Here is a 27,748-nt window from a genome sequence, read left to right as displayed (position 1 = left end):
AACTGCCAATTTTGAATTTTGAGCAGTAAGATCATGGACCTGTCTTCTGATATCCTCAAACAGGGCATGCAGTTCATTAATATGTTGATTGGTTGGTAGAGTGGCAACTGTCTGAGTGAGATGTTTGATCTCTGTCTGGATATTCTTGATATCTTCTGATTTCAATATCCTATTCACAGCTCTCTTAATATTTTTAAGTTCCTGTGATGTAGGAAGATTTGAGACTGTATTTTGCAAAAATTCAAGTGCCAATTTTACATTGTTTAATTCAGAAGCATCAGCCACATTTTGCATAGCATTTTGGAGCAGGGCTATATCTGCCTGAGAGGGTGTGGATTGTTGTAAAATTTCAAGCTTTGTTTGGATATCATCTATCAAGTGATGAAAATGAGATAGTTCAGATTCAGTGTTGAGGTTTTCAAGCTTTGTGATTTGGTGCTGGACACTGACAAGAGTATCTACAATCCCAGGCAATCGGGATTCTTGTACATTTGCCAAATCACTTTGCACTGCTGCTATTGTACCTTCAAGATGGGTTATGGTACTTTGAATTTTTCCAAAATCTTCATATGTTTCAAGTTGCAGCTTAATATTTGCAACACTCCGAGTTATTGCATTCAAAGCATCAGAAGATGGCAAATTATTCATAAAATTTTCAAGTGTCTCAATTTTTTCTTTAACCTCGGCTATGGCATTGTGCAGAGGGTCCAAATTAGGTATTTGGAGTGACTGAATCTGTTCCTTTAGAGTGGAAATGACTAGATCAAAATCTTCTTGTGATTTTATGCTTTTGACAATTGTTTGGAGCTGTGCCTGGACATTATTTATCTGCTCTTCCAATTGCTGTTTCAATTGCTCAGAATTGTTAGCCTGGGTCTTAAATTTGGCTTGAAGAGCTGCTACAGCTTCTTCTAAACTTTGAAAATTATCTAATGTGGCCAAATCAGTATATTTTTGAAGCAGCACTTTGAGTTCTGAGTCAATTTTAAGAAGAGGGTCCATGCATTGTGATTGCAAATTTGTAATTTCTAATTGAAGACTGGCATTCAGTGTAGTTTGTAAAGCTTGTAAATCACTTCTCAATTTCTTGACTCTGACATCAAGCATCAGAATCTCATCACTGTGATCTTCATGTCTTGTATGGCCAAATATATCATTAGGCATTTTTGTTTTAGTGGTTATTTATTATAGAGTATCTGATTCTTAATTCTATAAAAAAGGGTATAAGCTTGTCATAAGATCCAGGGACCTCAATATATAAGCAGTCACCAGCAGAAACAGTATATACAGTGCCAGAAACCATGTTTGAGTGCTTAATTCTATAAATATTTCTCCCTACTGAAATCTTGACATCACCCTCAGGGGTTGTAATAAATTGCAATTGCCCACCTACAGGTAATTGGTAATGATTTAAATTATTGTTAAATATGTACAATATTTTGCCTGTTTCATCATCAACATCTGTAAGTATGCTGTTCAGATGAATAATTAAGAAACCACTCAGTTTAGATATCATATCAGAAGAGGGTTGTGGTGTTGGCAGCTCCATAATAGCCTGTTTTTTGAACCCAAATAAGTTCATAGGCATGTTTATTTATTTCAAATCATGCTCTGTAATTGGGCATTGATTCCCATTTTTCAAATCACAATGACCCCATGGTAAAGTATGTATGCCACATGATAAAATACATCTCTTGTCATCATGTGGGTCCAGGGCCACTTTTCTTACAATATTTGAAGTCAATAAGTGATCCACACTCTGGATTCTGGATTCTGATGTTTTGATTAAATTCTGGGATTTGAGGCAATTTTTATAATCTTCAAATTCAAGATCTTTGTCTACAGTCACTCTGCCAATGCCCTTGGCCTTTTTGGCAGCAACACCACTACATGTTTTAAAACTGTACACCTTGGCACTTAACCCAGCAAATTCCACAATAACATCACCATGTGTCTCATCTTTTAACTTGCCAGGCACCTTTTTGTTGTGGTGGTGTTGAATTTTTGTATGTTCACTGGTATCAAAATATTGAAACAATTCAGACTGTAACATATCTTGATAAACATCTTCTGTTTTAATATCAAGAATAAAACTATCCGTGTCCATGTACATCAATTTTACACGATCACCATATAAAGGTTTCAACACATCATAATACAATGTTAACATATGTAATCTGGACAAATCCAATATTGCAGCCCCTACATAAATAGGTTTATCAAACTTAATCTTTGTTTTCTTCATGTTGAAAAGTGCCATGTGCTCATCATAAATTCTTCTATAATTGAAGTTGGGCTTTGCAACCAATTTTTTGCTCAGGCTGGGGTCAGTAATTATTTTAACATCGGTATGCTTTCTGACATTTTCAATAGTTTTGCCATACACTGAATTCACCATCAATTTAAACAAGCCCTTATCAAATTGGCTCTTTGCAGATGTTCGAAGCTCTGTATTTGTATCAATGTATGGTTTCAACCATTCTGAGTGCCTGAACCTCAAAACTTTGCCAACTTTGGTCACTTGAACACCATGTTTCATCAGGAACTGGAGGTTTTTGTAATATGTGACATATCCCTGTTTCGGCTCCAGAGTCATCATGAGCTTCTTCTGTTTAGAGCCAGGTGAGCACTGAACCTCGGGAGTTGGGGGCAGATCAGAAAATTTATTGTGCAAATCTTCAGGAATTGTCAGATCAACCTCTATGAAGAGGCCATAGTCACTGTCATCAAAATTCTTAAGATCTTCAATCTTGAAATCTTCAACCCATTCAAGCCCTGCATATGGCAATTTATCCATCATGGCGTGACCATAGAGGCTGTTTGCATCTACATACACTATATAATTTGATGGCCGCGCTGGATCATAATCAGGCATATATTTGTTATTTGCTCTGGCATATCTCTGAGAACATTGCACCATCCCCCCTCTTATACATTGTTCCATAAACAGATACATATCTTGATCGTGGATCAGATCCAAATGCATTTTAGTGTTCAAAAACGTTGCAGACCATGCTAGACCTGGGGCACTGTAAAAATACAATGGATCCAGTTTATAATTTTGCATGGAAGATTTTCTGAATGCCTGCAGTATATCAGCTAAGAGGGTGACATCAAGTTTCAAATATGCCATGTGATAATCACCAAATGTCTTGCATTTTAAATTGTTCCACATCAATTGGGCATGGTGATAATCTTCATCAGTGATTCCAGATCCTCTGATTTTGCTGTAAAACTCTTCTTGTGGTGGCAAAGAACACTCATCAAATTTAGAAAAATCTGTAACATAGTCATATGGATATACACCCTTCCGCCTAATTAATTTCAGGTCCTGATTTGGAAACAAGGCACGTGTGATTTTGAATTGATCATCAGGTAATTGAGTGGCCAGTTTAGCCAGGCTAGCAGATAAAATTCTGTAAGAATCAAGAAATCTTAATTGAATAGGAACACCATTAACTTTAATTATCTTGCTAATAGATATATATTTTTCATCATTTTCAGCTAAAATATTTAAATTCTGCTTGTCAAAACCCTCGTACCTGATCAAATGATGGAAATCATAATTGGATGCTCCATGGCAAAATATGGGGACAAATCTTGGTCTCTTGATCTTAATATTGCAGCTATTACACAGGGCCATTAAGAATTTACCATCTGTATGAGAATGGTGTTTCACCTTGATATTTGTATCTGAAAATTCAGAATCACATACCGGGCATTTTTCTGCATTGTTGAAATCCTCAATCTGTTCCTCTGTTAAAGGCAACATAGGCTTTGATTTTAATAAAATGTTAGATGCTATGTTACGGCACTCATTTTCTATTCTATGTGCAAATATTTTGATGGCATCTGGTCCCATGTATAAGTGCGGCTCACTAGCTACACCATCCTGTACAACCACATAACAAAAACTGGAAGGTTCATGTAGCTGGTATGGTGTACTTGAAGATTCTTTAGGATCTGGATTGCAGAATGCAAGAGATTTGAGGTTCGATTCGAAATCACAGACAATATATGCGGGGTGTTCCAACAAGGCTTCAAACTTTTTGAATTTGCAATTTTCACTTGGATTGGGCATCACCATATGAACAGGTTTATGGTTGCCACAGTATTTCAGATGCTCAATTAACTTGTTTTTGGCAATTTCTGCATTCTCTTCCCGAACCCCTTTCACCATTTTTTGACCATCAAATACAGACAAACATCTTCTGCACAACTTGAATATTGTATTGGATTTGTCTATTTGCTTTCTCACTAAAGCTTCAAGATTATGTATCAGAGTATAATGGTGTGTATCATCCCCCTCAATTAAGAGCAGATCAATCGGAACAGCAGAATCATCATCAAATGTACTGATTCTGAGAGGTTCTATCAAGCAATTGCCATGGCCAGTAGAACAAATAAAAACATTAATAGATAATTGTTTGCCATTGATATCCCTGGCCTTTTTTTCAAATTTATCAATATTCTGAACAGACATTGGATATTCTAAACCCTCCATTGCCTCATCAAAATCGTGCTCATGTTGTTTGTAATAACTTATTCTCTCAGGATGGCTTGAAACTGGATACAAAGCAGCTAAAATACACCACAAAAAGCATTTCTGGTCATTATTTTTTATATTGACCACGGCTCTTTTGTTTTTGATATTGGCAGGTAATGGCACATAAGTGGAACCTTGCAATGGGCTGAATTCAGAAATATTAACATAGAGCTTGTGTGATGAACCGCATAGGCTCCATCCTGACTCTTTTGCTGCAAATTCAGAGTGTTTAATATTCAATTGATTTATGAAATTGCCTATTATTTTGTCTGAATTTGTATTTGAGTATACAGGTACAGTTTCTGTTATGTGGGGCTGTGTAAATTTTGTGCCATTTGGTTTCTTATATTGTACAAACAATTTGAGGGACAGTTTATAAGAGCCATTTTGTGCATTTAGAATTGCCTGCAGATCAGAATTTATATTGTTCAAAAAATTCTCAATACCACATCTTGGCTCTGATACAAAGCGATAATCCCTAAGTTGGGCATTAAAACTGCTATGGATAGGTGCATGGCGTGGCTGCTTTGCTGCTCTGGCATTAACAGGTGCTTCGTGCTTTCTTTTCAGACCAGATGTAGATGGTTGTGTTGATGACTGTACAGAGCAAGTATCTTTATGTTTATATGTGAAATATTCCATATTATATTTTCTATGGCATTTGGGGCAAATTTTTGTGGGAGTTCTGTATTTGTCTGGGTTACAAATCTTTTGGTGTCTGGCCCAATTAGAGCTAAATATATTTTTATTGCACTGATTACAATATTTTTGATTCGGCATTTTTGCTGTTGTTTATTATATACAATTTCCTGGGTTTCAATTCAAAACTTTATACTGAATAAAAAATATCAGTTGGGTTCAGCTGTGTGCTTTGTGTGTGTGTGTATATGTGTGTAGGTGTGTATGTGTATATGTGTGTTAATATTTTTGGCTTTGGTATTTATATAAAATTTCCTGGGTTTTAAATCTAATCTCTATGCTTATTATGACAGGTTGTAAAGCCAATAGCTTACAAGTGGAAAAAAAGAATAAATATTCATTCACACTGACCCAGCACAAATACCTGCACAAACATGCAGGACATGGGACAAATATAAGCTTGACTCTAAATATGAGTGGATTACAACAAATATCAGATTTTATATTGTTCAATATGAATATTTAAACCAAACAGGCCTGTAAGTATGAGAAGCACTGTATCAACACATCTGTTCTCCTCAGTCACTCTCACAATACTGGCTGATGCAATACTCGGGAATTTCTGTAAGTACTGGCGCTGAGGAGAAACATGCAAAACAAAAATCAATACTACCGTCTCGGGAATTGTACACATTGCCACAGAGGAGAAACATGCAAACATATAATATAAAAAATGAGAGTATCACGGAGCAATTCTCTGCATATTGCATTGTTTTAATATTAGATAAGCAAATTGAACCTGGTATCCAATTAAACTTAAACCAGAAGTAAATATGTGTGTGTATGTATGGGTTTTTGCTTAATTTCTGGTGTGGCCAAAAATATATCAATTTTTGACAAATTTATAGACAAAAATCTGGCTGATGCAACTTTTGTAAGTATGCACAAATCAATCTGAGGGAGCTCTTCCTTTCTGAAAAATTCCCGAGGGCATTTTCACAAAAATCTTGGATTAGGCAGGGTGCTACACTAGAGCAAAAAGCTCATATGAGCATGTTGAGCAAGTTTTAAGTATAGCCAAAGCTGCTTGAGGAGAGCTTTTCCTTTCCTGTGTTTATAATACAGGGGAGCTCTTCCTTTCTCAGGGGAGCTCTTCTTTTCTGAGGGGAGCTCTTCCTTTCTGAAAAATATTTGAGGGCATTTTTACAAAAATCTTGGATTAGACGGAGTGCTACACTAGAGCAAAAAACTCATATGAGCATGTTGAGCAAGTTTTAAGTATAGCCAAAGCTGCTTGAGGAGAGCTCTTCCTTTCTCGTCCTGTCCCTACCGTAAATACCACTACTTTTATACTCTTTTATAGAAGGTTATGGATAGGGATCCTCATTTTTATTTTTATTTTTTGCCAAAAGTGCTGTCATTTTTTTATTTTTATATTTTTTTTTACACTCTGGTGTTATTTTTCCAAAAATTACTGTTTTTATATTAGCACAATTTTCTGCCAAATATACCTAAAATTACACCTTCATTGTGCTTTTAAATCAATTTTAAATTACAGTTCAAATGGCCTACGCTGTTCGTGACAGTTCCATACGTTGGAAACGATTTTCGAGGAAGTTGTTTTTTTCATTATTTCTCTCCCGACAAATGCACCCGTGTGACGGTAGCTGCGCACTCGATTTCCGACAAAACAGCGCAACTTCGCTCGGTGATGCAAAAAGTTCCGATAGAAGGTGGAAAAAATGGTGGGAATCATCCATTTACATGAAGTTACATGTAGCTGTCGGAATTCTTTCATGTATAGCAAACACCATAATTTTCTTCTGAATAAAAGTTCTGGAAACGTGCACGTTATGCGTAAATATGGTGTACTTTATTTTTTAAGCCTGAAACATAAGATGAATTTTCGCGTTATTTCGCCATTTAGAATGCATGTAAAATGTGTTAAGAACATATCACTGCATATATAGTCCACGGGTTTACTTCGTTAACGTCCAAGAACTGAAGGAAGCCGCCGCCACGAACGTGGGTGGGGTTAAACAGCGGGCGAGTTGTTCTCGTCCAATCACAATCAACCATCAGCCAATGGGTGCAGCTGTCATTCTGCTCGTCTACTCCACGTGGAGTCTTAGTCACATGACTTTTGCACTTCAATGCTCCATCGTGGGAAGGTGCTAGTGCTGGGGAGGGACAAGGTGGCGTAGAGTAGATGTGGAGAGTAGATGTGGCAACACTGTGCGTTGAATGTGATTGTTGCAGCTGGTGAGCGCGCTCCGTGGACTCCAAAGCCAGCCGGTCGTTAACGAACCTAGAGCGTCGACTATACATGAACACTTTTATTTTGCAGATATTAACATTTTTCTATGATATCGCAATTTTGAAAAAAATAAGGTCCCTAGTTATCGGTTCAAGTCATGACCTGGGCGTTTCCCTTTCTAACTGTTATTTCATCAATGTCATCTAACAACTTTCATCCTCATCGCCATGATTCGCCTAAAGAAGCAGAAAAGTGGCGTATAGGCAAAGACAATACACAACGGTTGACAATGGATTACAGTGCTTTTAATACTGACACCTCAAGTCGCTGCTGAAAATATGTTAATGCTGTATTTATAGATGTAGAAAAGTAAATGCATTAGCTGAAACAAAAAATGTATAAAGCGTGTAGTTCAGATCAATTGTTTAAATACATCATCGAGAAAAAGACAGGGAGATGCATGATAAACAAAACACGTCAATTGATTAAAGTACAGGTCGACAAAGAAAGAAATATTCACTTGAATCATATGATGCACTTTGGCGATATATTTACAAATGATATGCAAAAAATGCCTCAAATTGTCAACCTGATTATTGCAGAGACCAAAAAACACACATTAGTGCATCAATACATGCGTTTCTTGTGCATAAAATAGACTTGGTTCATTTAGTTTTCCGTCTGTACGAGGCCTGCACATGAAATATTAAACTATTGTTATTATAATCCAGCAATTTTAATTTGTTTTTGAAGTTTTCAAGCAAATGAGATCACTTAAAATATCCCGAAATATGGAAAATTAATATTCTGAAGTCAACCTCACCCTGCCGGCATTTTCATGAATTCGGGCTCAAAGTCAAGGTTAGCTAGCCAAATAGTTAGCGCTCCCACCTTTGGTGCGAGCCGTTCCGGGTTCGATTCATGATGTGGGAGCCCACAAAATATCGGTGTTGATTTTTGATTGATTTTGTTTATTATATTTCACTTTTCTGTTACTTTTGGCTAGTCGCGAAGATGAGGATGAATGATGACATGATGAATTGGATAGGTCACTCACAATGAACACCCATACTCAGGCAGGGATTCGAACCTGGGACCCCTGGCGCCGTGAGTTAACCACTCCGCCAAAGAATCGGCAATTTCGGTGTTGTAATAGCACCGTGAGGACAATCAAAGAACCATTGAAAGTAACTGATGGTACTCGATGCGCTGACCACGCGTCACCCAATGGAAGATAAGCTTATGTTTTTAAAATACCAAACAGGACGAGGTAATAGTAGATGAATCGTCCGCAATCATTCATGTGACAATCCCTAATATCTACCCAATAAGGACACGTTCTCGATAATGAGACCCCCCTGTATTTATGACTCTTGTACCCCTCCGTTCCTTAGTTTTTCCATTCATAGCTTCTCTTCTCTTCGTCCCGATTGACAGTCCAAATCCTTCACAAGATTCGGCGTGGAGTCCCGTCCACTATTTGACGTTAAGGAACATAATTTAACTCTCAATATACCCGTGAAGATATTTTTCTTGGCTTTCTTTAGTCTGTCGAACACGTGACTAATGTCTCGGTGACAACAGGGCTTAAAACACGCCAAGTTCCCACGGCCCTGCAAAACTCGAAGAAACCTTGTAAACACTGCCCCCTGGTGTCCAGTCAAGAGCTGTAAAACCGTCCTGACCTCTGGTGGTCGGTTTGCTGATTCGGTGTAGTGGCATCTTTCGCTGAGGGTGTAATAAAAACGGCCAGTAAATATTCTAGGTTCTTGACAACTGTGAGAAAATGACGTCGGGTTTTTTTCTCTCGTACGTATTGAAGCAAAGAATGACGGATACACTTTTCTGTTATCGTCTATTGTCTCCACGGCTACCGGGACTTTAGATTTTGTGCGTTGTACACACGCACGACCCGAAATGCATCGAGTCAAAGTTGATGCATTTTGGTGCATCTGTAGACACAGTTCAACGTGTAATTTCTTTGAAATGAGCATGTGTGATCTTCTCAACTATTATGATGTACTTTAAGTACATCACAAAAAACAGCAGTTGGTAACCGTGTCCTTTTATGATTTTTTGTGTGTATTTTGATCCACTAAAGTATCATTGACAAGAGTAGAAAAATGCAGGGCTCCCGAAAATTTTCACCTGGCACCGAAATTTTCAAATTCAGGTTGTTTTTTTTTTCCTTTTTTTTTTCGAGCTCACTTATGGAAATTCCCATTATTTCTTTTAATAATCAGTACACAGCCACGTATCTAGAAATATGTTTCGGGAGGTTCCGAACCAAGTGTCTCAGGAATAATAATGTTTAAAATAAAATAATTATATTAAATAAAATTAATACTAATTACATTACATAAATTAATATTATATTATTATTACACGAATAGGTAAAAATACTGTATAAGAATAGACAATATTCATTACGTAGCCTACCTGTAGTTAAGATCGGAATAATTTACATAAAATCAAGCACCCTGTCAATGAAATTAATGTCAAATAGATGAATAATTGAATATTTATCGAATAATGAAAATGATGTTTCATGTAGTTGGAGAAAAGTACCGGTAAGTTTGTGATTAATATTTTATGCATATTATTTTGAGTAGTAGTGTACATAAATGTTCTTTGTAATGTCATTCAAAGCCGTATGATCCCAATATAATCCTTGCCTTCTAAAAAGTTCAGAGGAAATTAATAACCATCGATTATGCAACAAATGCTAATATTTTCATTACTTAATTTTAGTACTTGGTAAGTCTTTCGAGCGGGTCCGGACTCCTCGATCCCCCTAAATACGTCCTTCCTGTCCTTCAAAGCCGTATGATCCCAATATAATCCTTGTCTTCCAATAAGTTTTGAGGAAATTATACAACAAAGGCTAAACGAATATATTTTTCATTATTTAATTTCAGTACTTGATAAGTCTTTCGGGGGGGGGGGGCTGGACCCCCTAAATACGTCTTTGTCAGTACAGTATTTTTTTATGTTTATGTGTTTTCTGTATTACGTGCATGAAATCAGAATAACAAAGATGCTATTATAAATTTCTGCAGTGTTGCTATCCGAATTTAAAGATCCAGCGAAATGGTAGACTTGGCCATATATTAGAATGTACTGCATTGTTATTCATGCTCTTACCGGTAGAATGGTTGTTGCATGCACTGCACGTATAGGCAAATTTTTCCTGAACCTACAGTTTCAAGTGGGATCCGTACCACTGTAAAATGTGCGTGTACCTGTTACCGGTAGAGCCATGTGTGTACATAGAATTCTTCAGAAGACCACTCCGGCGGAAGAATTAATTACTTTTTATTTTGTTTATTTTACTTTGCTTTTCTGCTTCTTTCGGCTAATAACGCAAAGATGATTGATGATAAGGACACTCACAAAGAACGAATCCACGACTTTTGCGACACCGTCGTATGCGACACTAGCATTTCTGCCGTCATATGCGACACTGTATGGAAAATATATTCCATGGCAGTTGCGACACCGTCATCTGCGACACAAAGTGTAAATAGCTTCCCTTCACACTTTATCCAGGCTTAGGACTTCAGCATCATGGAAGCTGGTGTGTTTTTGAAAACCTTTATTAGTTTTCCTTCACACTGGCATCATGGAAGCTGGGTGTTTAAAAGCTGGATGTATTTATCCTTTGTCAATGACGGATTGTTTAGATCCCTTGTCAGTATAGGAGCAGACTGCAATCCCTTGTCAATGTAGAAATGTAGAATGCGTCATTTCTCTTGTAGTTGAACCAACATCTTACTATTTTCATTCTAATTTCTGAACGTACGCCATTCTCCTCAAATAGCGCTTAAGATCTCTATGCATTTCATAGTCTGCAAACGCTCTTTGTATTCTCTCATCTAATGTATTGTACTGACGTCGTCTACGTTTCCCTTTAATATTAAAGGCCCTCCTCTCACATAAGTACAGAGCTTCTAATCTTAAAGTCTTCACTAATTGGTACACGTTAGGACTTGACTCTTCCGTCAATACATTAACTGTATGGTTCCATCCCTCAACTGCATTGTTAGTCCTGTGCCGCTGTTGGGAGCAGTTCCACATGGAAATGTCGAAAACATAGTTTTTCATCCACTGTTCAACGAAATAATCCAATTTTTTTTCTCAATATGTCGTGGTTTGGAGCATCTTCCATCACACACAGCCATCCATCATCGACGTCAGCCACAGGGAGGTAAGCCAGAGCTGAACACATTCTTATACACAGCCGCACGTCTGGATCTGTTTTGTAATCGTTTGTCAGTCCCAACTCCTGCACCTTTCGCCACAAACATTGGTTAAAGTGATAATTACAACCACTGATCTGAGCCTCGGGAAATACTTTCTTCAGAGACGCTATTGCTGCCGCACATACGCAAATGTCGCTAATTCTGGTAAACAAATTAGAAATCGTAGGGGAAAATCCAAGCAGTGTCGCTTATGACGGGAAAAAACCAGTTTATGCCTTAGTGTCGCAAATGACGGTGTCGGAAATGTCCTTACTCCACAAAGAACACCCATGCCCAGGTCAGGATTCGAATCAGGGGCCCCTGCTGTCGTAGCGCGCTGTACTAACCACTCTGCCACGAAGGTCGGCTTTTTAAAAGTATAAGATCAGAAGCGCTAAGGAAAAGGCCCGGTTCATTACTTGTGTTGCAAGAAAATTAGTTACAAATCCAAATACGTTTGAAAATTAAATAACTATAAACGATTGTTTCCACTACGACACAAGCGTGAGCAAACATGTTGTTTGTGTTGACTTGCATGGACATACTACGTATTTCGAAAATTTGACGACTGCATCGAAGGATTTTTTTCCCTCCGTGGTACAACTGTAATGCTCTAACACAGTGTATCTCAATCGCCATCCTGCGGGCTGGGTACCAACCAGGGCCCTGGCGTCAATTATACTAGTTCCCCGACTTGCAGCCCCAAGCTTGCAACCACCTGGAAAGATGACCTCTCGTTCGGGGTTCACAACAGTGTTGCCACAATATGAAGGCACAATTTCCCTTTCCGAGGGGCAAAATTTCCCTTTTTGGACCAATTTTTCCCTTCACCTAAGCAAATTATATAATAATAGTAATAAAGATAATTAGTAGTAAAGATAATTAGTAGTAGTAGTAGTAGCAGCAGCAGCATTATTAGTGGTGGTGGAAGCAGTTGTAGTATTTAGTTAAGTATTCCGTTGAATTCGTTATTCGTTTGGATAAAAAAATATTTTAAAACATTTTCACATTTCAGTTTGATCATTTCCTGACCACGATTCAAACCTGGGACATCAGGAATCCATTTAATCGTTAATCCTCATCGTTACTATTCCAAAGATACATAAAAGCAACGTATAATAAACTTAAAGGAGCAGAAACAAGTAGGAATAGCAAAATAAATAACATAAAAATGTAGATATGAAATTCGAAATAAACATAAACTGTAATAATGTAGTCAGATGACCTTAAAATTTCCCTGCAATTGTGGTATTTTTCATTGAAATTCCTTTTTCCCTTTTGGCTAAACTTTCGGTCCGAAATTCCCTGCAAAAGGGAAATTTCCCTTCATGTGGCAACACTGGTTCACAAGCGATAAGAGGAAATCCTTTCTCACTAGTAGTTGCGATATATCAAAGCCGCTGAGAGAGGGCTGACACCCTTGCAGCTTCCAAATTTGAATTTTAACGGTTGTGTCTTTCTCGAGTTTGATTTCGACTGCTTTCGTGACAATGACGGTGAGCCTCTTGATGATAAGATGTTTGCATTAGTATATTTTTGTAAAATAGAATAATTCTACGTAATTTGCATTAACAATCATTACCTACAGATAGAAAGGCATAAGCTTGCTAAACTGTCATAAACATCTGGTATATTGACCTAGAATATTTTCGCTTTGTGGCATAGTTAACTACTTAAAGTTGTTGCCTTGTAACCAACAGCTCTCAGATTCGATTTCCGATGTCTACTTTTAAAAGTGTCTAGTAAAACTGGCTCCTATTAATATATTTTAATTAATTAATTAATTTTAATATATTATTCTTTATTGTTTTACTGTCCAGAAAAAAACATTCGAACATTTTTGTTCGTTGTAATAAGGGGTGTCTCAGAAATATTTTCGTTTTTGAATCCGCCCTCTGGGGCAAATCGCACATTACGGAGAAATGAGATAGGTCGCAAACGCTTGGCAACATTGTTAATATTTAGTTGCCATTGAGCGCTTTACGGGGCAGCAACGTGCTTTTTGTGTTCGTGCGTTTTATAAAAATAATGATTCTTATGTTGTTGTGCGTCGTTTGTACCGGCATCATTATAACCTGGCAGGAATGAGAGACGTCCCAAGCGCAAATTTAATTAAATATTGGGTGGGAAAGTTTGGAAACACTCGAAGCATTATGACGAGGAAACCGCCGGGACGTCCAAAGTCATCAAGAGCGAACAGAAAGGTTGACCGTGTGTGCAAGTCTGTTAATGAGGATCTTCGCCAATCGTTAAGACTGCGTCACCATCTGTCCAATTCTCATTTCCACAAATAAAAATTTAATGTTTAAACTTTCTTTTGGTAATCTTTATACAAAAAAATTAAGTATTTATTTTAAAAACGAAAATATTTCTGAGACACCCTTAATGCTATTTATAGGTTATCCCTTTCGGGAAGGGCAAGTGCCCCCCGTTCTCCTTCCGCTAAATACGCCAATGCTCTAACACCCGTATTAGTTTAGTTTGCTATCTTCAAAAACGTAGTGTCCTAAGAGTTTTGGGTACAAAATCAAAATCAGCGTTATTAAAGTAGGATACAAAACGTAATAAGGATGTGTCTAGTTCTATTAGATTATCAAAGTACTGAAATCGACTGTTCATAAATCTTCGGACGGTAGAGAGTGAAGTTGCTTATCGACTCTCTAAACCACAGCTCAAAATCCCCAGCTTATTATATTGCGGAAGACGAAACAAAAGACGAACGCATTCCTGTAATTTATGGCGCAGAAGGCGGCGCATTTTGGCAATAGCGATACCAACGCCACCTGTTGTGTGCCAACAGAATAGCGCCCTCGGTGGCTGCGCGGCGGCCTTTGGAAATCAATTAACCGATCCACGTGAGTGCAAGAAGGGTTCGGGCCCTGCGCCGCGGGTTTGGTAATGATTTATACCCGAAACCGTTATGACTGGGCCGATCTTCATTTCCTGTCGTAAAGAGAAACTCAGACGCTTCCTGGGTAGAGTGGAGTGGGTGGTAATCGACGCGTTTTCCGTATGCTGTATGTGCGCAATATGGTGGGTGAGCATAGACATTTACATGATGTTAAAAAAATCAGTGTTATGTATTCAGACGCTCCTGCATAGCGAATGATTTAGCTATAGAAATTAGTAGTTGTATGTGTGATATAACCAGTGCCAGAAAGTATGAGCCCCCCTCATGCAGATTTGCCTACACTTAAAACTTGCTCAACATGCCCATATGAGCTTTTTGCTCAAGTGTGGAACCCCGTCTAATCCAAGATTTTTGTAAAAATGCCCTCGGGAATTTCCTGAGAAAGTATGACCCCCCTCAGATTGATTTGCCTACACTTATAAAAGGCACTTCTGTGAGATTGTTGTCCATAAACCTGTCAAAAATATGCCCCTTTTTGATATTTTTTTGCCCACACCTAAAACTTCGCAAACGTATTAACACACACACACACACACACACACACACACACACACACACACACACACACACACACACACACACACACACACACATTGACCTTGACCTTGACCATGACCTTGACCTTGACCTTGACCATGACCTTGACCATGACCTTGACCTTGACCACACCCACCTACATACACACCCACACCCACCCACATACACCCACACACACACCCACACCCACCCACACCCACCCACATACACCCACACCCACCCACATACACCCACATACACCCACACCCACCCACACACACACACATATATTTACTTCCGGTCCACTTGTGGCCTATTTCTGCTTTATTTCTGTTGCATTATGTTTTGCAACAAATTATTACCCAATATTATGCATTAGACACGTGTTGTTTTCTGATTGGTTGCTTATGACATAATGTGATGACGTGTTAAATTCTGATTGGCTTATTGTTTCAGATGTTTTCAATGCGGTCCGTGCTTAGGGTATATAAAGAGATTTTGCATTGCATATCAGCCAGTATTGAAAAAGTTGTTGAAGAGTACAGATGTGTTGTTGCAGTGCTGCTCATATTTTTTAAACACAAAAATATTGCAGATTTGTATAAATTGAATTACAAATCTATTTGATTTAATATACAGAATTTTTGACAACCTGTCATAGGTTTATTAAGTATAAAGTTTTGATTTGGACTCCAAGAAATTTTATATAAATACCAAAGCCAAAAATATTAACACACATACACACATACACACACACAAAATATACAAATCACACTGCTGAACCCAACTGATATTTTTTATTAAGCATAGAATTTTGATTTGGACCCCAGGAAATTGTATATAATAAACAACAACAAAAATGCCAAATCAAAAATATTGTAATCAATGCAAAAATAATATATCTAGCCCCAATTGGGCTAAGCATCAAAGGAATTGTAATCCAGACAAATGCAGAACTCCCACAAAAATTTGCCCCAAATGCCATAGAAAATATAATCTGCAATACTTCACATATACACATAAAAATACTTGCTCTGCACAGTTATCAACATTGCCCCCACAACCATCTACATTTGGTCTGAAAAGGAAGCATGAAACACCTGTTAATGCTTCACCGGCAAAGCAGCCACGCTATGAACCCATTCATAGCAGTTTTAAAGGCCAATTAAGGGATCACCGGTTTGTATCAGAGCCAAGATGTGGCATTAAGAATTTTTTGAACAGTGTAAATCCTGATGTGCAGGCAATTCTAAATGCACAAAATGGCTCTTATAAGCTGTCTCTCAAATTGTTTACACAATATAAGAAGCAAAATGGCACAAAATTTACACAGCCCCACGTAACAGAAACTGTACCGGTATATTCAAATGCAAATTCAGACAAAATAATAAGCAGTTTGATAGATCAATTAAATATTAAACACTCTGAATTTGCAGCAAAAGAGTCTGGATGGAGCCTATGCGGATCTCCACACAAGTTATATGTTAATATTTCTGAATTTAACCCATTACAAGGTTCCACTTATGTGCCATTACCTGCCAATATCAAAAACAAAACAGCCGTGGTTAATATAAAAAATAATGACCAGAAATGCTTTTTGTGGTGTATTTTAGCTGCTTTGTATCCAGTTTCAAGGAATCCTGAGAGAATAACTTATTATAAACAACATGAAAATGATTTTGATGAGGCAATGGAGGGTTTAGAATATCCAATGTCTGTCCAGAATATTGATAAATTTGAAAAAAAGGCCAGGAATATCAATGGAAAACAATTATCTATTAATGTATTTATTTGTTCCACTGGCCGTGACAATTGCTTGATAGATCCTCTCAGAATCAGTACACTTGATGATGAATCTGCTATTCCGATTGATCTGCTCTTAATTAAAGGAGATGGCACAAATCATTATACTCTGATACATAATCTTGAAGCTTTAGTCAGAACACAACTAGACAAATCCAATACAATATTCAAGTTGTGTAGAAGATGTTTAAGTGTATTTGATGGTAGAAAAATGGTGAATGGTGTTTGTGAACAGAATGCAGAAATTGCTAAAAACAAGTTAATTGAGCATCTGAAATACTGTGGCAATTATAAACCTGTTCATATGGTGATGCCTAATCCAAGTGAAAAAGCAAAATTCAAAAAGTTTGAAGCCTTGTTGGAACACCCAGCATATATTGTCTGTGATTTTGATTCATACCTCAAACCTCTTGCATTCTGCAATCCAGATCCTGAAGAATCTTCAATTACACCATACCAGCTACATGAACCTTCCAGCTTTTATTATGTGGTTGTACAGGATGGTGTTGTTAGTAAAGAAAATTTATACATGGGAGCAGATGCCATCAAAGAATTTGCACTTAGAATAGAAAATGAGTGCCATGACATAGCATCTAATATTTTATTAAAATCAAAACCCATGTTGTCTTTAACAGAGAAACAGATTGAAGATTTCAACAATGCAGAAAAATGCCCGGTATGTGATTCTGAATTTTCAGATATAAATATCAAGGTGAAACACCATTCTCATACAGATGGTAAATTCTTAATGGCCCTGTGTAATAGCTGTAATATTAAGATCAAGAGACCAAAATTTATCCCTATATTTTGCCATGGATCATCCAATTATGATTTCCATCATCTGATCAGGTACGAGGGGTTTGAGAAGCATAATTTAAATATTTTAGCTGAAAATGATGAAAAATATATTGCCATTAACAAAATAATTAAAGTTAATGGTGTTCCTATTCACATAAGATTTCTTGATTCTTACAGAATTTTATCGGCTAGCCTGGCTACACTGGCCACTCAATTATCTGATGATCAATTCAAAATCACATGTGCTTTGTTTCCAAATCAGGACCTGAAATTAATTAGGCGGAAGGGTGTATATCCATATGATTATGTTACAGATTTTTCTAAATTTGATGAGTGTTCTCTGCCACCACAACAAGAGTTTTACAGCAAAATCAGAGCATCTGGAATCACTGATGATGATTATCACCATGCCCAATTGATGTGGAACAATTTAAAATGCAAGACATTTGGTGATTATCACAAGGCTTATTTAAAACTTGATGTGACCCTCTTAGCTGATATACTGCAGGCATTCAGAAAATCTTCCATGCAAAATTATGAACTAGATCCAATATATTTTTACAGTGCCCCGGGCCTAGCATGGTCTGCAATGTTTTTAAACACTAAAATGTAATTGGATCTGATCCAAGATCAAGATATGTATCTGTTTATGGAACAATGTATAAGAGGAGGCATGGTGCAATGTTCTCAGAGATATGCCAGAGCAAATAACAAATATATTCCTGATTATGATCCAGCACTGCCATCAAATTATATACTGTATGTAGATGCAAACAGCCTGTATGGTTATGCCATGATGGATAAACTGCCATATTCAGGGCTTGAATGGGTTGAAGATTTCAATATTGAGAATCTTAAGGATTTTGATGACAGTGACTATGGCCTCTTCTTAGAGGTTGATCTGACAATTCCAGATAATTTACACAACAAATTTTCTGATCTGCCCCCAATTCCCGAGGTTCAGTGCTCACCTGGCTCTAAACAGAAGAAGCTCATGATGACACTGGAGCCAAAACAGGGTTATGTCATATATTACAAAAACCTCCAGTTCCTGATGCATCATGGTGTTCAAGTGACCAAAATTGGCAAAGTTTTGAGGTTCAGGAACTTAAAATGGTTGAAGCCATATATTAATACAAATACAGAGCTTCGAACATCTGCAATGAGCCAATTTGATAAGGCCTTGTTTAAATTGATGGTCAATTTTGTATATGGCAAAACTATTGAAAATGTCAGAAAACATACCGATGTTAAAATAATTACTGACCCCAGCCTGAGCAAAAAATTGTTTGCAAAGCCTAATTTCAATTATAAAAGAATTTATGATGAAAATATGGCACTTTTCAACATGAAAAAAACAAAAATTAAGTTTGATAAGCCTATTTATGTAGGGGCTGTAATATTGGAATTGGCCAAATTGCACATGTTAAAATTGTATTATAATGTGTTGAAACCTTTTTATGGTGATTGTGTAAAATTGATGTACATGGATACAGATAGTTTTGTTCTTGATATTCAAACAGAAGATGTTTATAAAGATATGGCACAGCCTGCATTGCTTGAATATTTTGATACCAGTGAACATACAGAGATTCAACACCACAACAAAAAGGTGCCTGGCAAGTTAAAAGATGAGACACTTTGTGATGTTATTGTGGCATTTGCTGGGTTAAGAGCCAAGATGTACAGTTTTGAAACATGTAGTGGTGCTGTTGCCAAAAAAGCCAAGGGCATTGGCAGAGTAACTGTTGAAAAAGAGCTCCAATTTGAAGATTATAAAAATTGTCTCAAATCATGTAGCACAATCAAAACATCAGAATCCAGAATTCAGAGTGTGGATCACTTATTGACTAGCAATATTGTAAAAAAAAGTGGCTCTGGACCCACATGATGATAAGAGATGCATTTTATCATGTGGCATACATACTCTACCATGGGGGCATTGTGATTTGAAAAATGGCAATCAATGCCCAAACACAGAGCATGATTTGAAATAAATAAACATGCCTATGAACTTATTTGGGTTTAAAAAACAAGGTATTATGGACCTGCCGACACCACAACCCTCTTCTGATATGATATCTAAACTGAGTGGTTTCTTAATTATTCATCTGAACAGCATACTTACAGATGTTGATGATGAAACGGGCAAAACATTGTACATATTTAACAATAATTTAAATCATTATCAATTACCTGTAGGTGGGCAATTACAATTTATTACAACCCCTGAGGGCAATGTCAAGATTTCAATAGGGAGATATATTTATAGAATTAAGCACTCAAACATGATTTCTGGCACTGTTTATACTGTTTCTGCTGGTGACTGCTTATATATTGAGGTCCCGGGATCATATGACAAGCTTATACCCTATTTTATAGAATTAAGAATCAGATACTCTATAATAAATAACCACTAAAACAAAAATGCCTAATGATATATTTGGCCATACAAGGCATGAAGATCACAGTGATGAGATTCTGATGCTTGATGTCAGAGTCAAGAAATTAAGAAGTGATTTACAAGCTTTACAAACCACACTCAATGCCAGTCTTCAATTAGAAATTACAAATTTACAATCACAATGCATGGACCCTCTTCTTAAAATTGATTCTGAACTCAAATTGTTGCTTCAAAAATATACTGATCTGGCAACATTAGATAATTTTCAAAGTTTAGAAGAAGCTGTAGCAGCTCTTCAAGCCAAATTTAAGACCCAAGCCACCAACTCTGAGCAATTGAAACAGCAATTGGAAGAGCAGATAAATAATGTCCAGGCACAGCTCCAAACAATTGTCAAAAGCATAAAATCACAAGAAGATTTTGATCTAGTGATTTCCACTCTAAAAGAACAGATTCAATCACTCCAAATATCTAATCTGGATCCTCTGCACAATGCCATAGCCGAGGTTAAAGAAAAAATTGAGACACTTGAAAATTTTATGAACAATTTGCCATCTTCTGATGCTTTGAGTGCAATAACTCGGAGTGTAGCAAATATTAAGCTGCAACTTGAAACATATGAAGATTTTGGAAAAATTCAAAGTACCATAACCCATCTTGAAGGTACAATAGCAGCAGTGCAAAGTGATTTGGCAAATGTACAAGAAACTCTAGAATCTCGCCTGCCCGGTATTGTAGATACTCTTGTTAGTGTCCAGCACCAAATCACAAAGCTTGAAAACCTCAACACTGAATCTGAACTATCTCATTTTCATCATTTGATTGATGATATTCAAACAAAAAATGAAATTTTACAACAATCCACACCCACTCAGGCAGATATAGCCCTGCTCCAAAATGCTATGCAAAATGTGGCTGATGCTTCTGAATTAAACAATGTAAAATTGGCACTTGAATCTTTGCAAAATACAGTATCAAATCTTCGTACATCACAGGAACTTAAAAATATTAAGAGGGCAGTGAATAGGATATTGAAATCAGAAGATATCAAGAATATCCAAGCAGAGATCAAACAACTCACTCAAACAGTGGCCACTCTACCAAACAATCAACATATTAATGAACTGCATGCCCTGTTTGAGGATATCAGAAGACAGGTCCATGATCTTACTGCTCAAAATTCAAAATTGGCAGTTATTGAAAATTTGCAACAAATTGTAGCTAATATCAAGCAACAGCTAGGGACCATGGAATCCAATCAAGCAAATGCCCTGTCTGTTTTTGCCACCCAGCTACAAGAAATTGTGCAACAATACAAAAAACTTGTTGTGGACATAAAGATCAAGCCAGGCCATGATGATGTTGTTAGGACCATCAATGAGCACCTTGAATCTGTAACAAGCCGATTGCTTACAGCAGAAAAAGAAATAACAGGCATAATCGAGAATCCAAAACATACAGTAATTCTTGAATTGTACAGCATCCCCAACATAGAATATGATTCACCATTTACACCAGGTGGCAAAATATATATGCTGTCCCCTGCACAATTTTATTACCAGTTTTTTGTTGGGGGCACATTGAGAATAATCAAGATCAAATATTGGCTTCAACCACAGGCACACCACTACCCCATCTTATCAATAACAAATGCTGACAACAAACCAAAAATCACCAGTGTACAGTTAGAGGATTTTACAGATCCCAATACATTAGAAACAGCATATGTTGAAGATGATGGATCTCTGGAATTTAAAATACAAATAGGGGACAAATTATATTTAGAAAATCCTGCAGTATCAGCTGCTGAACACCCCATAGTTGCAATATTCTTGTATTCATATTATGTCTAGAGAAATTATTGTTGATGAACTACACAGACAAGCCAGACATAATTTTAAGAGACTGCCAGTAGTCACAAAAGGCATAGATGATTATGGCAAGGGAACTTGATTGAAATGGCAAGTGGACAGTTGAAAAACTTAGAGAAAATCAACAGGGGCTACAAGTATCTACTCACTGTAATAGATACATTTTCAAAATTTGCCTGGGCTGTGCCACTCAAATCCAAGACTGGAAAATGTGTTACAGAAGCCATCAGGACAATCATCAATCAGAGTGGAAGATCACCGCGCTATTTGCAAACAGATAATGGCAAAGAATTTTATAATTCTGTGTTCCAACAATTTATTAAAAGCCAGTCAATAAAACATTACTCGAGTTACAGTGATCTCAAAGCCTCAATTGTAGAGAGATTCAACAAAACCCTAAAAAATCTTATGTATAAACAATTTACACTTCAAGGTAATTATAAATGGCTTAATATTCTTCCAGAACTTCTACATAAATATAACAACTCGGTTCATTCCACAATCAACATGAAACCCTCTGAAGTAACTTCATCTGATGAGCAAAAATTGATCAGGACTGTTTATTATCCTAGATACCAGCCAACAACAAGAAAGGCCAAATACAAGGTGGGTGATCAAGTAAGAATCAGCAAATATAAGCACTTATTCAAAAGAGGCTTTACAAGAAACTGGAGCACTGAATTATTTACAGTGGTTCAAGTTAAACCTGGGACCCTTAACACATATATAATAAAAGATCACCGAGGAGAAATTCTCAAAGGCAGATTCTATGAAGAAGAACTCAGCAAAACTAAACAGCCTGACACTTATCTCATAGAAAAAATCATCCGCAGAAAAGGCAACAAGTTATTGGTCAAATGGCTAGGACTTCCAGAACACAGCTGGATCGATGCAGACAAAGTGATAATATGAGCACCTGGGATGTTATAAAAAGGCTGCCAGAACTTGAACAACAGAATAAGAGAAATGGCAACTTGCTGCCTGATAATATTAGGTGTCTTATTGTTGGTCCATCTGCTTGTGGTAAAACTACACTAATGGTTGATAATTTTTTATTGGCACCCAACTGGTTAGACTGGAAAAACAGGCACTTGTATGTTTTCTCTAAGAGCTTGGAACAATTAAAATATCAGCAGCTGATGAAGCTATATGATGGATTGGATATTGCCACTTTTGAATCAGATGTTAAGCCACTTCATGAATGTCTCGATAATTCTGTTGTTGTGTTTGATGACATTATACTGGATAATCAAAACAAGGTTAGAAATTTCTTTACACAGGGGCGGCACAAAAACATTGATTGCTTCTACCTGGCACAAACTTTTTCAAAAATACCGAAGCAGCTGATCCGAGACAACAGCAATTTTATATGTGTGTTTCATCAAGATCATACCAACCTCAAACACATACATGATGAATATGTAGGTGGGGACTTGAGCTACAATGATTTTTCCAAGTTTTGCAGTAGGTGCTGGAACCAGGACAGTTATGGGTTTGTCACAATTGATATGACAAGAAAACCCAATAGTGGCAAATACAGAAATAAAATCAACAATTTTCTAGACATTGAAACATATATAAATAACCATGAAAAGGCCAATCATTGATGATCTTAAATTAAGAGATTATCTTGTAAAAAGATTTAAGGGATGGAAATCACAGAACCGAGGAATTTATGAACAACACAAACAAACAGAACAGCCTATTATTGATGCTATTAGTGAATTAGGTAAAAATATCAAAACTGTTACAGAGCAAAATCAAAATTTGATCACAGAGCTTGTACCTGTAGCTGCAAGGAACATATTAGATTATCCAATCACCCCACTTTCCAGTATTCATACACCTAGTCCTGTTGCTCCTCGAAGAATTGAAGCTACTCAGGATCCTATTGAATTGGGTCTGCTTGCTCAAAAATATTTAAGCACACCTAAAGACAACAAAGATGAGGTCTTTGGCTTATATGCTGACACAGAGCGTGATGGTAGCATCATACATAGAATTGGCAATTTCAGAGTAACATTTATGGGAGATGATATAATTGTATATTCAGAATCTCATCTTGGACAAAGAGGTGGTTTTGTTAAATATCCCGGCACACCTGGATTGTGGGAACTGATGACTAGGAAAAGGCCTGGCAGCTATACAGATCAAGATTATGAATATTACAAAGAAATATTAATAAAATCAGATGCTCTATACCAGAACAATGATCCCACACAAAAAAGAGTCAAGTCTAGCAGTGGGGCAAAATACAATAATTTAATCAAGCCCATATGGTCACAGATCAAGACTGGCAGTGGAATCAAACAATACAACACCCTGCCTAAAGAATTTGTGTGGGTTGATGATGTCAGGAAACTTGTAGACACTTTATTGGTGATAGCTGGGGAGGAAAATGCTGGCAACCACAATTTTTACAATGAAAAGGTTGGAATTATGGACATGATAAGCACCAAATTGTCTAATTTTATAGTGAATGACACTAAGGGGATTGGATATCTTATAAAAATTATTAATACTCTACCACCTAAATTTTGGAATATTTCTGAGGGCCGGGGGTTGGTTAATGACATTATAAACAAGCTGCCATTTGAACTACACATTCCAGGCTATCAGTATTGTGGCCAAGACACAAAATTGGACCATAGATTAAACAGAGGTGATCCCGGTGTTAATCCCCTAGATGCTGCTTGTAGAGACCATGACATAGCATACAACACACATACTGATCTTGACAAGAGACATGTTGCAGACAAGAAATTAGAAGAGGCTGCATTTGGTAGATTTGTAAGCAAAGATGCTTCTTTAAGTGAAAAATTAGCAGCATTGGGAACCACCATAGCTATGAGCACCAAACAAAAACTGGGGTGGGGGTTGTGAATATGTATATAATAAACCTACAATGAAGGCCAAGGGTGTTATGTATCAAATACCTTATGCAGGTCTCAAATCTCTTGGGCCTATTGATAGTCTTTTAACCAAAAAGCAGCGGAAGAAAAAAAGCTCTTGTATTGCCAAGGGCCATGGTATGAAATTGTTGCTTAGTACCCCCCAATTAAAAAAATTACAGCAATCAAGAAAAAAATCACATGTGGGGGGGTTTCATATTTACTATCCCTGCCATCTTAGCTGCTCTCGGGGCTGTTGGGAGCTTGGCTGGGGGATCAGCTGCCATAGCAAAAACAGTAATAGATGCCAAGAAAAATAAGGCAGAATTAGATGAGCAGAGGCGCCATAACCTGGCCATGGAGAAACAGGGCAAAGGTGTTAAGAGAGCCATGAATAAGTTTAAAAAAAACAAGAGCCGCTTACAAACCAAGATATTGAAGCTTTAATCAAGCCACTGGGCATCAAACATTTTAGAGGTGTGTACAAGTCTGATTCTTTACCAGAACAACCACTCAACAAAGAGTGTGGCATTGTTAATTTGGATAAGTACAAAAATCAGGGCACTCACTGGATCTGTTATCTTAAATATTTAAAAAATGAGGCATTTGTGTTTGATTCATTTGGAGGTGTTCCACCTGAAAATTTAATAAAATATCTAAATTCAGCTAATCTTTATTACAATAATGCCCGTGTTCAAAATTTCAAAGATGTTAATTGCGGACATTTGTGTTTATCTGTTCTTAGATATATGTCTCAAATAAATAAACCATCAATTGAAAATTTTCAAAAGGCACTGTGGTATTTAAAACATCATGGGGGTATTCCATCTCACCAGCCAAAATTCAATATTGAAACTCAAATTACATGATGACATAGTGTATCCCAAAACAATAGCTCTCAGAGCATTTTATGGCATGTACTTGATCCCTAATATTACACACCACAACAACAAAATTGCAGTAGGGGATCAAAAAATTGTCATCACTCCAGGGCAGTATAATCTGTCCACTCTAAATGCTCAATTACCCAGAGGTGTAGTGATAAGTCAAAATTCTGTCACTCACAGAGTAGAGATTGTATCTGCTACAGAGACAGTGGATCTGGGTACTATAGGAGAGCTGTTAGGCTTTGAGAACAACACAAAACTTGAACCAGCCATCAAACACACTGCTATTAATATACCTAAATTCTTAGCCATAGAGACTCTGAATATTCACTGTAATGTGGCTGAGGGTATGATCACCAAATCAAATGGTATAGGCACTCGCAAACAAACTGGCATCATTGCAACATTCAAACCTAATTCTGAATTTATGGAGCCAATCATCTACACTCCATCCCCAACATTATATTTTCCTGTGTGCCATAATAGAATAGATAATATTGAATTGATGGTCACTAATGAAAAAGAAGAATTAGTTGATTTTGCTGGAGCCACAACAACTGCAATCATAGAGATTAATATTTAAATAAAAATACATACAAAAAAAATGGAAAATATTGAGAGTTATGAGCTACAATCATTCCCTCCAAACAGGAGGACATTTGCAAATTTAAATCAACCCAACACAGAAATTGAGGTTGATCTTGATGTAGGGGATGGCTTTATACAGCCCCACAGAGCAGATCTATACATCAAATTTGATGTTGCAAAGCTCGATGGAACAGATTATCCGGCAAATTCAAATATAAGATTGGTAGATAATTTTGTGCCGCATCTGTTCTCTGAAATTGAGATCAGAAAACATGGTGTTGTTATAAACAGAGTGGATTATCCCGGCATTACCTCCACAGCTTTGGCCACACTAAAATTATCCAAAACCGAGGCTTCTTACTACAAAATAGGTGGATTTGAGGCTGGTGATAAAATATTATCCAAGAGCCACACTGTATTGTTTCCTATGCGCCTGTTGCCAGGATTCTTCTCAGATTACAAAGATATTATGTGGAAGGGTGGTTTAAGAATCACATTTTGAAGAGCTGCCAATGATAATAATGCTTTGATGAGGTACAGCACATTAAACTCTACAGGGGAAGCTCTGCCCAATACCCTACCTGATGAAGGCAAATGCATTATTCAGACTATGGAGCTAAGAATACCGGTTGTTGAATATGAAGCCAGTTATGCTCTTAAATACAAAGCAGATATAATAAAAAATCCACAAGTACCTTTACAATTTTATACATATCAATGTGTACAGAAGCCTGCAACTGGTACTTATTATGAGTTTGATGCTACAAATTCATTCTCCAGTATACAATACGACATGCCAGATTTTGTGGTGGTTCTGTTTCAGACTGGAAGACACAATAATCAGGAAAAAAATTCAAGTAGATTTGATAACTGCAACATCAAAAACATATATCTTAAAAATGGCAGAAATGAGGTATTTCCTAGAGAAAATTATAATTTAGACATTTCCAAGGATGATTTCCTTAAATTATATGAAGCATTTACAGCATACAAATGGGTCACTACTGGCAATACTGATATGTATTACACACCAGATGAATTCAAAGCACAGAGACCCATGTTTGTAATCAACACTTCAAAAAGAAAACAAGTTGTGGTGAATGACAGGACAAACATTAAAATTATCTGTGAATTCCATGAGGCATTACCTGATGACACTATATGTAGTGTTATTCTCATAGGTGAAAAATCATATGTTTATGATGTAAGAAATGAGAGAGTCACAGAACAATTCTAGAAAAATTATATTATCTTAATACTAGATATACAAGTTGAGCCTGGTGCCCAATTGAACTTAAACCGGAAGTAAATATGTGTGTGTGTGTGTGGGTGGGGGTGGGTGTGTGTGTGTGTGTGTGTGTGTGTGTGTGTTAATACGTTTGCGTAGTTTTAGGTG

The sequence above is a fragment of the Lepisma saccharinum genome, chromosome 14 (genome assembly GCF_977018435.1).
Source record: "Lepisma saccharinum chromosome 14, izLepSacc3.1, whole genome shotgun sequence".
NCBI classification, from domain to species: domain Eukaryota; kingdom Metazoa; phylum Arthropoda; class Insecta; order Zygentoma; family Lepismatidae; genus Lepisma; species Lepisma saccharinum.
The sequence above is the reverse complement of the archived record's forward strand: the minus strand, read 5'-3'. Positions refer to the sequence as shown.